The 17,613-nt window shown below is 41.0% G+C and overlaps 1 non-coding gene across 1 annotated transcript; it reads right to left on the bottom strand.

Annotated features, from left to right (window-relative positions):
* Positions 1 to 17,506: 17,506 nt before the first annotated feature.
* LOC141593380 (small nucleolar RNA R71) lies at positions 17,507 to 17,613 on the bottom strand. Its single transcript, XR_012521468.1, has one exon. It is a non-coding gene; the product is annotated as a small nucleolar RNA R71 (small nucleolar RNA).

The raw sequence follows: 17,613 nt of genomic DNA, 5'->3' as shown, positions 1-17,613 counted from the left end.
TTTGATCATGGCTCGTATCGTCTTGGATTTTCTTGTTACCATGGATTTGGGTTAGACTAGCACCTTTGGTGTGAAACGGGTTGGTCTTTAGTAACATGGGTTGTTTATTGTGGGGAATGGGCTTGCCTTCCGTCATGGATTGTTAACAAGGGAGATGGTCTGGATTCGTCCTAGAATCTCTTGAGATATGCTCGTCCTAGACTAGGGTTATATTGTGGTTTCTATTGCCAGACATGGAATAGGTAAGAAAAGAACACGGAGTTTCAGGTCCTCTACAACTTGGAATGGAACATCATCTAAGTGTACTCACATTGACTGTCATATGTTGTTGTTGTTCATTTTAAAATGTCTCAAATCAATTCTTGTTGTCACAGGAAAAGGGTAGAGAAAGAGATATGATAGAATATGTGGATTGAAAAGTGTGCTTTTATTGAAATGGATAATAAATGTATTTAACATAGACTCGAGAAGACACGTGACTCATGGGACAGCCCCCAGGTTGCCACTAGAAATGGAAATGAACACAAAGAAAGATACTAGAAAAAAATATGAGATAGAAAGCCTAAGACTCGGACTCGGACTCGGACTTTGACTCGATCCTAGAACTAGACTCGTAATCATCGGCCCACGCTTGAACATTTTCTCTTCCAGCAATGGGCTTCGACATCCGGCTTTGAGCATTTACCCATTTGAGCACCCCGTCCTCATCATTGGGAACATTAGAAGGATAACAGTCGAGAAGAGTTTCTTGATAATTGGTATATCTATGAGGATTGCCTAAGCTACCTTGTGGGTTAAAGGTTGAGAGGGACAACCTCCCGCTTTCGATCATATCCTGAATGACATGTTTTAATTTGTAACATTTCTCTGTATCATGCCCTTTGCCTCTATGGTACTCGCAGTAGGCATTCTCATCCCAGAATTTAGATTTCCTCTCTGGGTCAGGTGTAGGACCGATTGGCTTCAACATTCGTCGCTCCATGAGTCTCTGAAGGGCGTCGGTGTATGTAATACCAATGTCGGTAAATTTTCTAGGAGGTGTGCCCTTATTTTCGGAAGCCTTTGTGGGTGACCTTACAGGGTTGTTAGGTTTCTTTGACGAAGGATCCATGAGGATGCCTTTATTGATTTTGATTCCTCGATGAGAAGAACTAAGAATGGATTGCCCACTTGTTGCTTTCTCCTTAGGACTGTCAAGTTGAGGGTTTGTCTGGACACTTTTCATCTTGAGAGGTTGGGCATCAAGCTTCTTACCCATTTCGGCGAACTGGTTTTCAATGTTGGAAAGCCGAGAGTTTAAGCTATCAATAGCTCCCTCTATTTTGGAGAATTTATTGTCGAAGGCTATGGAAAGCATGAGCATTCCATTTTGGATATCGTCGTCTTCAAGCATGTTGACATCTCCGTTGTCATGAGGATCGAGGAGATGAGAACAGTCTAGAGATGATTCTTCGTCATGTTTAATGATATTAGACCCAAGAGGGTCGATTTTCTTAGATTTCTTGACAGAAGGTGGCTCTGGAAGCATGCCCCCTTCGATCATATCTTGGATGGTGTGTTTCAAGAGAAAACACTCTTCAATATCATGACCTTTACCTTGGTGATATAAGCAATATTTGTTGCCCTTCCAGAGGTTCACCTGTTTCTCTAAAGGTGGATCCGGAGTCGGACCTATTGGATGTAGCTTGCCTTGGGCAGAAAGTCTCTTCAAAGCATCGGCATAAGACATGCCTAAATCGGTAAGCACCCTTTGATGCCTCCCCGGTTTCCTTTCAGCTGTTTTCGGCTTTCTAGAACGATTGTTATTACAAGAGGTAAGCTTTGGATGACCTAGACTAGAGGTTTCCCTAGTTGGGATGTTCTTTTCCACCATTCCATTCTCGAGGGTGAGGACGCAAATGCTCAAATTTTCCACTGTATCTTGCACTCGTAGGACCATGGCATAAACATCTTGGAGAGACACAGTGATTGTGGCTTGAACCGCTTCGTGACCTTGCTGATTGACAGAACTTGCTGGATTCCTACTCGACAGAAATGACGTGCATTACAACTCGATTCGACATGAGATCACGCATACTAAGGCAACAAACAAAGGAAGGGACAAGATGATACATCTTGACTCGTGAACTCGTGAAATGTCGTGAGCAACATCTCGTGTTTGGACTCATGGTGTTTTGACCTTGACCTTTAGACTCGAGTGTTGACTTTGACAGAGTGACATTTATACAGTTGACCTTATTGACAAGATTGATGACACGTGTTGATTCTAATTTGTGTGTTTAAGACAGACTTGACTCAAGGTTCGGGTATGCGTGTCCCGAACGGGTACTAGGAGAATTCAAGAAACGGATATGGGAATGACTCGATGTGTTAGCCTCGAGTGTGTGAGTCGAGGTGTGGAAATGTTTAGATCCTAACTGAATTGGGGTAGGGAGTCCAAAATAATGGCGTGACGCCTTAGGACTTGACTTGAACGTTGAAAAGACCAATGTAAAGGAAGACGGGTTTATGACTTGACAGAGTTCCGACTAGGACATAATCGGTTTGAATCTTGACTCTAACTTAGCCCAATTGAATTTACATATTTACATTTACATGTTTGAAAATATTTTGAATAAAACGTTTTTTTTCCTTTTTTTTTGTACTCTTTTTTGACGTTTTTTTTTTTCGTTTTTTTTTTTTGTTTTTACGTTTTTTTTGTATTTGGCTTTGAAATGGGTTTTAGGCCCGAAGTTTGACTCGACATACGGACAGAGTTTGGACTGGATTTTGCGCTAAATTTGGCCTTTTTCGAAAATTTACATTTTAAAAGAGGTTTTGATTTTTACCAATTTCGCCATGGTCTTGTTTAGAAAATGGTGATCACGTAAGGTACAAACATTTATACAAGCATTATAACGGGATGCAGAGTGCATTTAGAAGGGTTTTGGTTTAAAGGGTGGGTTGCCATACCGAACAATCAAACCCGAAGTCTGTGGAGAGGCTCGTACCAAACAAGAGTAAGGCCGATTCCTAGTCCATTTCCTCAAGTAGTGAAGGCCCTTGATACAAACAAGAGTAAGCATCATGGTATGGATGACGTCAATCGCTATCCATCCTTAGGCCCAAATAAGAATTAGGACCGTTTAGACGGGACGATTGGTCGAATGGGTTGGGTTGGGCCTAGGAAGGCCGAATAAAACGGTCTAGGAAGACCGAGTTATGAAAACCGACAATTGTCTTGTACAAACTATTCCCTAACCTTGTTCAAGTTTCACCCTTAGCTACACGTAAGTGTATTCCCCAGCGGAGTCGCCAAACTGTGGACAGCGGGCCGCCCACGGGGGCGCTTGGTGAAAAACGAAACAAGCGTTTGCATTTTGTATGGAGTCGCCACCAATTTTTATGGGAAATTGGAACCGTTCGAATACCTCGTGTCATGTCAAGACACAAAGTAGTGACATGAACACTAAGCAATCGTTACCCTTAGCATTCTATGTCTAGAATGACTCTCGTGGATGCCAATGAACACGGGTGCTCACGGAGATCTGGAGTAAGGGGTGAGGGTACGTATTAGGAAGCTCTTTTGATCGAACACCTAATCCCGCCCGCCTCGATAGCGGCCTCTACTAATGATTAGGGAAGTTATTCGTACTCGATATATCGTCGGCTATATGCATGCAATGCAACATCCAAGTTTTAATCCTAACATGTGAGAATTAGACTAAGTCGGTTGACACGTAATTTATCATGTAATTAGGTCGAAGTTGGATTTAATGCTCATTTACATGTGAAAGCATACAAGAAATAAATAAAAGAAAATTACAATAATGAAAATTACAATAATTACAACGGATTAGGCGATTTATGTCGAAAATACCTTTAAAACGGATATTTTGAGAAAAAGAAATAAAAGAATAAAAGGGATAAAATTAATGAACAGGAATTAGCGATATTACGGATACTAGTTAATTAATATGTAAACTAATTAAACTACGTCAAGGCAGAAAAGGAGTTCAGAGGCAGAACTCATCCTGGAACAGGCGCAGCAGGACTGCGCCCTCTAGAAGAGGCGCAGCAGTTGCTGCGTCTGTTCCAAGGGTGAATTCTGGCTGTGAAGCCGGAACTGCAAATCGTTAATGTCAATTGATGATTTTAATGGTTGATTGATAAAATTTACTCGGATGAAAGTGATTAGCATGTTAATTACATGTGAATGATGGTCATAAAAGCGATAAACATGAATGAGACGGAATTAAACGAATTAATTACATGAGATTAATTAATGATGAAAGATCGAATGATTAATTAGTGACATCGGTGAATGAAACAAACTAAACATGATAAATTAATGACAAATTAACGACGAACATGTGAATGAACAGATGAAAACTATATCAATGACGAATCCCAGAAACTCAATATGAACAAATTGAACCTCTAAAATCCGGGTTTGAATTTAATGACGAAAACCCGTAAATTTGGATTATTTAGGATTTAAGTCGGATTTGTGATGATTAAAACAGGTTAATGATGATGATTTATATACATGTGATTATTAAACTATCATGTGAAAGAATTAAAGAACAAACAAATACGAATCAAATACGAACAAGAACGAATTACAGAGGACGAAGAAGAAGAAAAGAAGCAGGAACTGCGGCAGCCTCACGAAGAGGCGCAGCAGGAACTGCGCTCTTTCGAAGAGGCGCAGCAGTTGCTGCGTCTTTTCTCGACTGTCAGTCTACTGGAAATCCGCAAAAACAGAGTTTTAAAGCACGGTTTTAGAAATCGATTTTAACGGTATTTTCGACATAAACCTTACAATGATGATACGATAAATAAAATACAATAAATAAAGAGAATTATACACCCTCAGACTTACATGTTGACGGAACGAGATGAACTAAGATATTGATTAGTGAATGCTCGACGCGAATGCAAAGAGAGTGCCCTCGTAAGAGGAAAACGATTGATTAATTAAGTTGATTATTGTGTAGTTGGTCAAATTGGTCGGTCATGCAACGGAGAGGCTGGTACCCGGAAAGATCCGAGCTTACGTGGTCGGAAGTCCAAGCACGTAGGCGCCGATTAGTAAGAACGAAGTCTAGAATGCAAAGGGAGAAGAGAAGGGCGGACACTCGCGTGAGAAATATGAGGAACGAAGGCTCCTATTTATACTAATCACACGACGGAATTATGGTAAGACTAGGATACGGAAGGAAAGATCCGGAAATAACCGACTTAGGTTAAAACACGGAAACTTGGACAAAAAGAAAGCCCTGGGAAAAGGCGCAGCGAGAGCTCGTCCCTTGAAGAGGCGCAAGACCGCTGCGTCCTTTCCCGGGTAGGTTCCTCTGCGCGTAGAAAACGCGTTTGACAGCCTGTCGTATTTTAGGCATAACTTTCTCTACAAGACTCGGATTAAGGTGATTTTGGTGGCGTTGGAAAGCTAAGAAAGAGATCTAGAACTTTCTATGAAATAGGCCTGACCCATAAAACACGTTATGACCTCGTAAAACGGGCCTAAAGGTTGGGCTGTCATTTTAACTAAATGAAATGCACATTTTGTAATGTAAACTTTTAGTTTAGCCTAATGAAGTGACATGAGACTCAAAATGAGATATAATCTCAACATTTTATGACATCCTAACCTTAGGTAGACAAGCACATTGCTTTGACTCGGGATTTGACGGTTTTAGGAAATGAAGACGGTTTTTGACCCAGACTCCAAATGTACTCTAATTACTGTCAAAACGACCGTATCGGCACGTAGATGACAACTAAGAGGTAGACATTAATATTTGAGCAATCACTTGACGATAAACTTACGAACTGTCACAAATCGTTCCGCGTATCAAACATGCGGCCCAATCATCACCGGGTGGTTTGCGGGAGGTGCAGAAATGAGGTGTCTACACCGAGTAAGGGTGTCGTGTGTTTCTGGACAGTTTACTGCCCAGGAATACTCGACCGAGTATGAGAATACTCGACCGAGTAGAGGATACTCGGCCGAGTATACTCTGTACTCGACCGAGTATCCGGTCTGACGGATATTATTTTCCGCGGTTTGATTTAGAAAGGATTAGAGTTATATTAAGACGTGTTTTACAGTTTCTAATCATTTTACAAAACCTAAACTACACAACGTAACTCTAATCCTCTCCAAATCTCTCTCTCAATTGCGTGGATCGTTTGTGAGTCTAGTTCATCTTTCCTTACGTCAATTGTGTCGGTAAGCCTCTGATGTCATAAGTTTCATTAATTTGTATTTTAGGGTTTTGCCCTAATTTGTGATTTGGGGGAAAGGGGTTTTGGCATGTGGTAATTGGAATTATGTGATTATTGTATGTAGGTGACGGTGTCATGGATTATTGCTATTGATTGCTTGTGTGTGTGCTTGGATTGCGGAAAGGTAGGGTTTTCCTACTCGGTTTACTGTTTAATTGATTTAAGATTATGTTTGTATTGTGTACGATTGATTATCTGTTGATCATTGTTGGAGCTGGTGTGGTTGTTGTGATGGTTGTTGATGATGTTCGCGAGGTGCGTCCTCGACTGAGTGGAGTCACTTGCGGGAGTGGCTTCACGCCCTAGTTTCACCCTCTGTGGAACCCACCACAGAAGGGAATGTGCACATTAATGAACAGGGTTATCGCTCGTTGATGAGCGAGGTTTAGGTGGGGATTGGCTGCGGTCCCGACTGGCGGTGAAGATTACCTGTTGCGATGGGTAATCTGCCAAGGCTACACACTTCTGTGTGTAGTCGGTTACTATGTGAGATCGGGAGTTTGGAGGTGGATGATGATCAGCTGGTTGCCTTTTTGTACTTGTCTTATTTTGATTATGCATTGAAATGACCCCGTTGTTGTTGTTTTGTAAACATGTGGTGATCCATTCGGGGATGGTGAGCAGATTGTGACAGGTGATGGGTGCCTTTAGCTACGGAGACGAGATGGGATGTCATCACTTCGAGTCTAGCTTCAGCTGTTACGAGTTTAGCTGTCTTTGATTTCAGTTGTATTGAGATCTTAATACTTTTCTTTTGAGTTGGTTTGAGATAATGTAATCGTTAACTCTGTACACTTTAATAAATGTTGTTTTGGAATAGTAACTTTGATATACTAACCTCGGGAAACCGAGATGGTGACAGTCTCTCATGCTAGGATGGTCCTGGTAAGGCACCTTGGTGATACCCGTCGTTGTGAGTACCAAAGATAAAATTTATATTTCCTATTAAGACTAACCTAGGCTAGTGGTAACAGGGTCGAACCACAAGGAGGCAGATGTAAATTTTAGTTGATTTATGTTCAGTCTGAGGTAACTATTGTGGGGGTTGGATTGAATTGGTCTACAGCTAAAAGTGAATAAAGGTAATGAACTAAATAAACGATTTAAACAGATAAAAGAAGGGTACTAGGATGTTCGGTTCATTATAGCTTCGACGGCAGCAAACTAAGTCGGTCTGAATCAAACACAGGTAAGGCGGGAGATAAAGAGGTCATCTCGGTCCACTCTTAACAAATAGCATCTTTCGATCTCGCTATAGGTCCCTAATGTCACTAATACTAAGTTTCGTCCTAAAAAGTGACTAACGGTCTAAACTATACCTATCTTTCGATCTTAGCACAGTTTAGTCGATTTAATTGATGGTCAAATAACTTTCCCTATCTTTCGATCTAATGGGTCAGTCATAAATTAGGTATCTAACTGGTCGCATGCATTCGATTCGTTAAATACAACATTAAAACAATTAAAACGAATATAAAACCCTACGAGGTCAGTCGATCGACCTACAGTGTCAGTCGATCGACCAACACGCGAGACAGTCCGTGTATGATCTATTGCCGCCTATGCCATAAATCGCCTACATCCTAGCACTATAGAATTAGCTACTCATGCTAAGGGTAAAAACAACAATAAAACTAATAACGATTACTGAATTCATGCTTAAAGTAAATAACAAATAGCGATAATACGATAATTGGCTTTTGGGATACTAACTAGCAAATCTATACTAATGATGAAAATAAAACAATAAACTGAAATTAGGGCAGAGAGAATACCGAGATTTCAGAGGAGAGATTAAGAACAAGAACAGAAATCCAATGCTAAAACGATGTTCCAAACCCTAATTACTCGAATGAACAAAAACTGAAAGTTACTGTATTGAAACTTAGATAAAAACTTCGATCCTAAACTGAATGTTTTATGTTACGTTATATAGCAAATACGTAACAATTATTATCGAAACCTAAAACTTAATGGGCTTCAAGATTCACGGTCTTTCAATTCACGTCTGGAATAGCAAACTAGTCGATCGACTGATAGGACTGGTCGATCGACTGCTCCTCAGCAAACAGTAGCTTCTGGAACCCGAACATTGGTCGATCGACTGAAGGTGATGGTCGATCGACCACTTGAGCTGCTACTTGACTTCTCAAAACACGTGGACTTGTCTTTTGGGCCTCGAATTGCGCACCAAGCTCGTTCCTTAAGTGATTCCTTTACGTCAAATGCAATGCAGATTACTCGGGGACGGATTTGGCTTGATTTCCCGTTGAATTCTTCACATTTCTGCAATAATGTACAAAATACGGAAGTAAACGGAAATAGGGAGAAATGTAGCATAAACTACAAGAATGAGCTCTGAAATGCGTGTAAAATGGGATGTAAAACATCATATAAAAGACACGCATCAAACTTCCCCAAACCGAATCCTTGCTTGTCCCCAAGCAAGAACTAGACTCGATCTAATGACCTAATGGAACGAGTTCAATCTCAGAGCGAAATGCAAACTGTTAAGCCTAAACCGAATTTAATGCACAACCAACAATCAACTAGCAAATGAATCATGCAAACGAGTTATGAAGCCGTCAAAAACTGCTGAACCGTCAACTGTAGAGACTTATCAAATTGGACTCTCACGGGTCGCTCAAATCACTCAATAAGTACGGGTGAATATTTATAAGATATAAAGAATTAATTTTGTAGTGACTCTCACCTAACTACGACCTATAAGAACATGCCAGCAATAAAATATGAAAATGATCTCTATGACCGTACATATGCATTCCAACCGAACAGATGACCAATGACACATGCCGAGATATATATGGGATATGTGAGGTATGGGTAAGAAGAGGCAAAACATTTCATGGTAAAGTGGAGGTACAGGTGATCAAGCTAGTACCAAACGGAACCAAGTGGCAACATCCAACTTCTTGCTCATAATCAAACGAAACAGTGCTATAGCAAGCACAAAACTCACAATCTCCAAACTAACAAATCAATAAACTCCCCATAGGATATAAATGAAACATGGGAGCAAAAATCGCCAAAAGTTAAGGATTGAATTATGCGAATTGACTTCTTCTCCGAATCTCAGTCGATCGACCAAAAGGGGCAGTCGATCGACTGCTATGAACAGTACATAACCTCTTTTTCTATCTTTTTCGAATCATTTTTTTCATTTTTTTCTCTTTTCTTATCTTTCCTTTCTTTCTTTTTTTTCCTTTCTTTTGTTTCTTTCTTTCTTCTCATTTTCCCAATAACGTCTCAACAGAGCATATGCCACCAAAAATGAGTAACAACCCCAAGAACACAGACTACTAGCTTGACAAAGGACAGGCTAAATGTAGGATGTAGTAAATGGGACAAAAAGGGATATTTTTGGCAGTGTGGAGCTTATGGGTAAAATGAAAAAAAAAGGAAACCTCTACCACATGTGTCAACAAACCACAGACCGAATGCATACAGGTATTAAGTAGATCGAATTCATATTTATGCACATTAAGGAAACATGTCTCATAAGGAGTACTACTCACATTCCTAGATAAACCGGTCATGAACGTCACCAGTTATAGGCTCTAATTCTCAGAATATATGATGTAGCTTGCCAATTTTCTAAGTCAAATCTCAAGTTCAGCAAGAATGTAACGAAAACTCGTAGATATGCATTTACGATTCTACTAATAACATGTTAATCTAGCAAGGCTCAGGCAAAACAGGTGCAAATGCAAAATCATCATGGAAATACTAACGTTCCGACTCAAACTATATGCTAAAATAAACGTGCATTTTATGGAAATTTTTGAAATTTTTTCTATTTTTTTTTTGATTTTTTTGTATAAAATGAAATGAACAATGCAAAATAGAATGTAAACGTGAATGCAAGCAAATGATATGCGACGCAAAACCCTTCCCCAAACCAAATCGCACAATGTCCCCATTGTGCAAAATCATGTAATGAAGAAAAGAGAAATGGGAATTTGCGAGAAATGAAATAAAAATATGACTTAAAGTAGACGCAAGGAACTCACAAGACTTTAAGCGCAGCAAAGGAAACCTCCCCAAACCAGCGTGAGCTAGGAGGTTTCAGTAGCCAGCAGTGCTACCATTAAGTACCTGAAAGACAGAAAATACCACGCATAAGATTGAGAAAACAATTTTGAAGCGGTAAAATTGTGCGTAAATGAGAGAACAGAAGAAATAAGTAATATGACGGAAAGTAAAGCGGAGTAGAAAACTCCCTTAAGTCCGCATATCGACCAAACATAGCAGGAGAGAGGTCGTGAACAAATACAGCAGCAACAGCGGTCGATCGACCACGAAGATCAGTCGATCGACCAAGTGAGCGTGAACAGTAGCTCCTGTAAACCCGCAGATCAGTCGATCGACCAAGTAGGTCGGTCGATCGACTGAAAATACTGCTGCAAAGTCTTATTTCTTCGTATTAGCTCAATAACTCGAGCTACCAAGGTCTAAAAACCTGCAAATGCACAATAATACGCGCCCAAAATTGCGCAAAACCCAGAATAAAGCCTAAAGTGCATAAAAATCCTAAACAAAACGAAATAAAGGCGAAGTTTTCGCGCACACAAAAAGCAATAAAAATGTCTTAACAAAGCAAATAAAATGAAGTTTATAACGAGCTCGGTCAACTAATAGTTGATCAAGAAGGACCACGGTATGGCCCACTTCATCGGCTTCTGGCTACTAGAGGTAGCCTCAATGGTGCTCATCTCGTCAGCCGCACCCTTCTTAGCTTCGACAGTCGGAGAGCTCAACGGATCAACTTCGTCATCTCCCCAATCAAGGACTTCCTTGGAATCGTCGGAATCCAAATCGGCCCATCTCACCTTGGTTGGCTCATCTTCCACTTCCTCATCAGTCGCATAGCTAAGGCATCCAAGACCTCCTCTTGAAATAGTTTGCTCTGTCGCGGCGGAAGTACCATGCAGCCTTTCCTTCCCCAAACCAGCTCCTACAATGTCTGAAACAATGAGTTTTTCCTCCTTATTGCTCCCAATCTGGGGCGGAGGGGTCAGCACAGGAGCAGTAATAGAGACAGGTAACTCAGGAAGCACAAAGTACGATTTCTTTTCAGAGACCGTATTACAAGTAACAGGCCACATGGGGTCCTTCTTTTTAGCAGGTTGGGCAAAAATGATAGAGTGTTTCCCAACTTTGAAGGTCAAAGTTCCAGAGCCTACATCAATGACTGCACCAGCAGTGTGCAGAAACGGCCTACCTAGGATGATAGGTATATGGGCATCCTCAGGCATGTCAAGGACAACAAAGTCAACAGGGAAGAAAAACTTCCCTATTTGGACGGGTATGTCCTCTAGGACTCCTATAGGCTCGACCGCAGATCGGTCAGCCATCTGAACTGTCATGTATGTGATAGCAAACCGGGTCAGCTTAAGCTTCCTAGCTAAACTCAAGGGCATGACACTTATACTAGCCCCTAAATCACACAATGCCTTCTCAATAGAGAAGGTACCTATTTTGCATGGAACAGAAAAGCTACCCGGGTCCTCTAACTTAAGGGGTGCAGTGTGAGACAGATAGGAGCAGGACTCCTTAGTAAGTGCGACAGTGTGCACTGTTTCAAGTGACCGCTTTTTGGACAAAAGTTGTTTCATAAATTTAGTATAAGCGGGCACTTGGTTTACTAACTCAAGGAAGGGGACTTGTACATTCAGACTACGGATAACTTTTTCAAATTTGCTGAAAGATACCTGTTCCTTCGTTGGCACGAGCCTCTCCGGGTAAGGGGCTGTAAGAAGTACCTTAGCCCTCTCCTCCAATTCACGCGCGCCGGCATCCTTGGACTTAAGCTGAAAGTCCGTCACCTTCTCTTTGTTGAAGCTAGACCCCTCTTCAGACCGTCTCAAATGAGAACCATTAACCGTCATTGGATCGAACTTCGGGACCGGGACTGACCCATCAGCGCTCGGGTCTGCCCCCAAAATTTTCGGGACCGTGGTACCCCGAAACAAGTGGTCTCGCAGATTATTTGGCATTAAAGGACGAAATTCCTCGGATCGCGCCGATCTCGGTCGATCGACCACCGTCCTCGGTCGATCGGCCGAGATGTACGATTCCGAAGCTCACGTACCCGTGCCTCGGTCGATCGACTAGGTATATCGATCGATCGACGATATACCCCCCCAATAGACTACTTTTTTTTTGATTTATTCGTTGAAGCTTTCTTTTGAGTTGTTTCCGGCTCATCTTTTTCAACAGCGTCCTCGACCATGACAGGACCATCAAGGGTGGACCCGCTCCTCAAAGTGATGGCATTTAGGGTCTCCTTTTGTTCAGGTTGAGTCGGTAAGTGTCCGGGAGCTCGAGTGTTACTTTTGCTAGCCAATTGAGCTATTTGGCTCTCTAGTAACTTCATCCCGACCTCTCTTGCTTGGGACTCCTTTAGCAACAGATTCTTAAGCTCGGAAAATTCAGAATTCTGCGATTGTTGCTGCTGCGGCACATAAGGAGGTTTCTGATATTGTTGTTGCTTTTGATGAGGGGGCACATACGGTTGCTGCTGCAGCGGAGCTTAAGTTGGATTTAGGACATTTTGGCTTCTCCAACTCAAGTTTGGGTGGGTTGGCTCGTAGTAGGTGTTGGTCTGCCTATAGTGTTGAAAGGCAGCACAAGATTCAAAGGGACTAGGGCAATTTTTCGAGACATGGCCCTCACCTCCACACCTTTCACAAACGAAAGGACCGTCTGACACAGCATTGACTTGGTACATCCCACCTTTAGAAGCTCCTCCTAGCTCATACTTGTCAAATCTCGCAGTGAGAGCCTCAAGTGCAGCAATAGAGGAGGATTCAGCAGCTCTCCTCTGGTTCCCTCTAGAATTCCCATACTCGGCCTTGTGGGTAGCTAGATCGTCAATGATCTTCCACCCCTTGGTTGCTCCCAAAATTTCAGCGAATCTTCCATTGGCTGCAGCATCCAAAATGGCCCTCTGGTCGTCGTACAACCCATTGTAGAAATGATTGCACAAACTCCACTTTTCGAACCCATGGTGCGGTATGGTTCGCACCAACTTCTTGAATCGAACCCATGCTTCGTGGAAATTCTCATCTGGCCCTTGTTTAAAGCCCGTGATTTGAGCTCTAATAGCGATCGTCCTTGAAGCAGAGAAGTACTTCTTGTAGAACGCCAATGCCAATGAATTCCAGTCAGTAATCCCCTGAACGGCTCGGTCCAGATCTGTATACCACTCCTTTGCAGCATCACGAAGGGAGAAGATGAACATGGTCTCCTTGATCTGGTCCTGGGTCACACCGGCTGGTGGGGGAATGGAGCAGCAGTAATCAATAAAGGTCTCCATGTGTTTAGCTGCATCTTCATTTGCAGCTCCCCCAAACTGGTTTCTCTCAACCATGTTAATGTAAGAAGGCTTTGGTTCGAACTTCCTGGCATCTCCTGGTAGTTCGAACCCCTTGTATAAGTTTTCGTCTGTCGACTCAGAATGACTAGCTATACTCGCTTCCTCGGCCATGACTGGAATTTCAGGAGAAGTAACTGTCTCGGCTGAAGAAGTGGAAACGGGTGAAGGCTGTGGGTCTTCTTCGAACAGATTGTTCTCGTAATAGCTTGACAGAGTACTCAGCTCTTCCTCTGTCGGTAGTACTCTTTGTGTTCGTCTCAACTCGCGCAAGGATCTTTCAAGCTCAGGGTTCAACGGTACTAATTCTCCACCCTGTGACCTGCGCATAAGAAGAAACTACAAAAAGAATATAAGAAAATTTTAAGGAACGGATGTCCCTTAAACTAAGAAAGACTAAAAATAAAAACAACTAAAATTAGGACTATTGCCTCCCCGGCAACGGCGCCAAAATTTGATACCCGTCGTTGTGAGTACCAAAAATAAAATTTATATTTCCTATTAAGACTAACCTAGGCTAGTGGTAACAGGGTTGAACCACAAGGAGGCAGATGTAAATTTTAGTTGATTTATGTTCAGTCTGAGGTAACTATTGTGGGGGTTGGATTGAATTGGTCTACAGCTAAAAGTGAATAAAGGTAATGAACTAAATAAACAATTTAAACAGATAAAAGAAGGGTACTAGGATGTTCGGTTCATTATAGCTTCGGCGGCAGCAAACTAAGTCGGTCTGAATCAAACACAGGTAAGGCGGGAGATAAAGAGGTCCTCTCGGTCCACTCTTAACAAATAGCATCTTTCGATCTCGCTATAGGTCCCTAATGTCACTAATACTAACTTTCGTCCTGAAAAGTGACTAACGGTCTAAACTATACCTATCTTTCGATCTTAGCACAGTTTAGTCGATTTAATTGATGGTCAAATAACTTTCCCTATCTTTCGATCTAATGGGTCATCATAAAATTAGGTATCTATCTGGTCGCATGCATTCGATTCGTTAAATACAACATTAAAACAATTAAAACGAATATAAAACCCTACGAGGTCGATCGATCGACCTACGATGTGTCGGTCGATCGACCAACACGCGAGACAGTCCGTGTATGATCTATTGCCGCCTATGCCATAAATCGCCTACATCCTAGCACTATAGAATTAGCTACTCATGCTAAGGGTAAAAACAACAATAAAACTAATAACGATTACTGAATTCATGCTTAAAGTAAATAACAAATAGCGATAATACGATAATTGGCTTTTGGGATACTAACTAGCAAATCTATACTAATGATGAAAATAAAACAATAAACCTGAAATTAGGGCGGAGAGAATACCGAGATTTCGGAGGAGAGATTAAGAACAAGAACATAAATCCAATGCTAAAACGATGTTCCAAACCCTAATTACTCGAATGAACAAACACCGAAAGTTCTTCAGTATTGAAACTTAGATAAAAACTTCGATCCTAAACTGAATGTTTTATGTTACGTTATATAGCAAATACGTAACAATTATTATCGAAACCTAAAACTTAATGGGCTTCAAGATTCACGGTCTTTCAATTCACGTCTGGAATAGCAAACTAGTCGATCGACTGATAGGACTGGTCGATCGACTGCTCCTCAGCAAACAGTAGCTTCTGGAACCCGAACATTGGTCGATCGACTGAAGGTGATGGTCGATCGACCACTTGAGCTGCTACTTGACTTCTCAAAACACGTGGACTTGTCTTTTGGGCCTCGAATTACGCACCAAGCTCGTTCCTTAAGTGATTCCTTTACGTCAAATGCAATGCAGATTACTCGGGGACGGATTTGGCTTGATTTTCCCGTTGAATTCTTCACATTTCTGCAATAATGTACAAAATACGGAAGTAGACGGAAATAGGGAGAAATGTAGCATAAACTACAAGAATGAGCTCTGAAATGCGTGTAAAATGGGATGTAAAACATCATATAAAAGACACGCATCACTTGGTATGTCGGGGTGTCACAATTTACATGCCTTTTATGTTAGACTGTTGATAATTCCGCTATTTGATGTTTAATGCAGGAATAATGCATTTGAGGAGCAAAAGAATGAAATGGGCATCGCGGAGTGGGCATGAAGGAATACACGAAGCTTGGCATGGGAATCCATAAAAATAATGAAGGAAGAGAAGTTAAGAAAAAAACACAAAGAAAAGAGCAGAAACAAGTGATGCCTCGATCAACTGGAGCTGGGCTCGATCGAGCACATTGGTGAGTCGATCGAGTACATTGGGGCTCGATCGAGGAACCACTCAGTTCTATATTTTCCGCAATTTTCTTTAAGTTGGTTATGTTTTATTATAAATACCTATTATCGTATCCTAGCTTATTTATGCTTTATTTTACTTCGAAAACCCTAAAAACTCTTAGTTTAGTTTTAGTTTAGTTTATTGTTCGGATCTAAGCATTCCTTTATTACGGTATCAATCTTTCTTTAATATTTACTCAATCATTATTGTTCATCTTATTATGTTCTTAATTATGCTTTCTTGTATTGTTATTGTTGTTCCTCCCTTTAGTATGAGTAGCTAAATCTTTTATCTAGGGTGAAAGGGGATCTAGGTTGTTAGAAAAGGGGTTACTTATGAATTGATTGTTAAATTGCTTTTAATTGTTGTTTAATTGTTGTCTTAAATCTAGTTGATTAATTATTGATCAGAATTGACTAATTAGTCTTGCATAAATTAGGATTATCACCGACAGGGTTTAGACTACTATAGGCTACGATAATTGAATTAGACCGACTTAATAATAGCGATTACATGTTAAGTTAGATCTAAAAAGACATATTAGAATTGACAGATCATATGACTTTCAACAATATAAATTGCTCAATTAATGAATTAAATCCTACCCTTTGATGACTAACTAGTGAACCCGATCCCTAGACTCTTTAATATTATTGTTATTCATCCTTTATTTACTTTGCAATTAGCTGTTAGAAATCAAACCAAACAAACCCCCAAAAATTGGTTACTTGAAGACACTTTAAATATTAACAAACTAGAATAATTACCTCGTCTCCTTATGGATTCGACCCTTCTTACCGCTAGCTATTAGTTAGTAGTAATTTAGGTTTACTTTGATTAAGGTGATACGACTTCAGCATTATAAAATTTGGCGTCGTTGCCAGGGAGGCAACAATTTTTCTGTTTGTTTTTGTCTATTTTTGTCTTTTGTCTTAGGGAGCATCAGTTCCTTAAGACGGTTTTATCTTTTATTGTTGTTTTCATGTATGCCCAGGTCTAACAGGTTAGAGATTATACCTTTTGATCCCAAGCCAGGAAAGACTTTTCGGTACAGACGGAAATTTCAAAGAGAAGTAAGTCAGGTGGAAGACTTGAGTACACTTGACTACGAGCAGTATACTTTTGCAGAAGATTCATCCTTTAAAGAGGACACACTTATTTCTGCACCTGTGGTTTCTACAACATCAAAGATGCCGACCTTGGCAAGTCATTCCGAACCCACGGTTGCTTCTATTCCTAAAGGCTTCAAGCTCCCTACCACTGATAAGAGAACTTTTGAGATCAAGCCTTTCTTAAGCTTAGCAGAGAGAAATATGTTTGGAGGAAAAGCTGGAGAGGACCCCGCAAAGCACATGGAGAAATTTGTTACTTATTGTTGTTCTATTCCTTTGACAGCCGGGGTGACTCAAGATCAAGTGAAACAAACTCTCTTTCCTTTCTCTTTGAGAGATGATGCAGCTAAGTGGTTACAGGACTTAGATATGGAGACAAACGCAATCACCAACTGGACTTCATTAGCTCTTGCATTCTACAAGAGGTATTTTCCACCACAGAAAACTAATGCTCTCAGAAGTCAGATTACAAGTTTTAAGCAAGGTCCTATTGAGGATTTTAATGAAGCTTAGATTCGTTTCAAGAGGCTAGTTCGGTCCGTCCCCCACCATGGTTT

Source organism: Silene latifolia, chromosome 7, assembly GCF_048544455.1.
Source record: "Silene latifolia isolate original U9 population chromosome 7, ASM4854445v1, whole genome shotgun sequence".
Taxonomy (NCBI): Eukaryota; Viridiplantae; Streptophyta; class Magnoliopsida; order Caryophyllales; family Caryophyllaceae; genus Silene; species Silene latifolia.
The sequence above is the reverse complement of the archived record's forward strand: the minus strand, read 5'-3'. Positions and strand labels throughout refer to the sequence as shown.